This window comes from Carcharodon carcharias, chromosome 4, assembly GCF_017639515.1.
Source record: "Carcharodon carcharias isolate sCarCar2 chromosome 4, sCarCar2.pri, whole genome shotgun sequence".
Taxonomy (NCBI): Eukaryota; Metazoa; Chordata; class Chondrichthyes; order Lamniformes; family Lamnidae; genus Carcharodon; species Carcharodon carcharias.
The window spans coordinates 77,421,706-77,422,981 of record NC_054470.1 but is presented as its reverse complement, the minus strand read 5'-3'; the positions used below and the strand labels follow the sequence as shown (position 1 = coordinate 77,422,981).

The 1,276-nt window shown below is 39.3% G+C and overlaps 1 non-coding gene across 1 annotated transcript; it reads right to left on the bottom strand.

The window, feature by feature from the left end:
- Nucleotides 1-882: 882 nt before the first annotated feature.
- Nucleotides 883-987, bottom strand: LOC121277590. The gene has a single exon (XR_005942949.1). It is a non-coding gene; the product is annotated as a U6 spliceosomal RNA (small nuclear RNA).
- Between the last annotated feature and the right edge of the window lie 289 nt (nucleotides 988-1,276).

Here is a 1,276-nt window from a genome sequence, read left to right as displayed (position 1 = left end):
TTTCTTGTTGGAGATGGTCATTGCCTGGCACTTGTTGGCACAAAGGTGTTTATTTTGCTCCATCCATGGGATATGACCATCGCTGGCTAGGTCAGCATTTATTGGCATAATTCCCAGCCACGGCTACAATTTCTGCACTTTTTTCACCGCACTTTTACTGGTGAGTTTCAGGAAGCCTAGAAAGCTTGTAAACCTTAAGTTAAAGTGCAAAAGTGATGTCAATATGGTATCTAATTGAGTGATTTAACACATGCCAATTGACAACTCATCTCATAAGCAGCTATATGCATACAGCCTAATTTGCTGCAATAAAATGCAGAAGTCGGCAGGTTACAGTCAGCATTCTCCTTGCATTCACATTTTTTCTGGATTTAACCACCCCACCCACACCTAAATCCATGCGCTCACCCATGCTAAAACTTCCCACATTGTTTCAGAGAATAGCTCACCTAGTGTTAGCTTAAAGTTTAATATGACTACTTCTAGTCCACCTGTGAATGAGACCTTGAATGCAGGAGCATCACAGTTTGCAATTCCATTTCAAATTTATGTTTCCCAGGCTCTTTAATCAATTGTCATTGTGTTCCTATTTAATCTGTTTACTGTGCTCTTTATGATAATGTCTTTAAGCTCCTGATCCAACAGGGCATGGCCTTCTCTTCAAAGCTTATTCTCCATCAATTCACTGTGTCGGGACTGTTAATCTTACATTTCAACTGCTGCACATAACAACTTCATAAAATAAGCTACCTAATGAAGAATCACCCATATTTCACACTTTTGTATCAAAACTGACTTTTATTCTGCAATGGAACAATGATTGTGTTCAGGGCAGAGAAGAAGAGTAATTTATAAGTGCATTCAGGAGAATAATTTTTTTTTTTGTATATGGAACGCTTCACGAATTTGCGTGTCATCCTTGCGCAGGGGCCATGCTAATCTTCTCTGTATCGTTCCAATTTTAGTATATGTGCTGCCGAAGAATATCCTTGCTCAGTGTGTTTCCTTCCCAATGAGGAAGGAAGCATGCTGGGTCTGGTCTTGGGAAATGAAATGGGTCAAATGGAGAATGTCACAGTTGGAGATCCTCCCAAAATAGTGATCACAGTATCGTAAAGTTTAGCTTAGTTACAGAGAGAGGCAAGGAGCAACCTAGAATAAAAATATTTAACTCAAAAAGGACTTTCAGTAAATTGAGGAGTAATGTGGCATGGGCAAATTGGAGTCAAATACTGACAGGCAGGAATGTAATGGAGCAATAAGTGACATTTTTTTA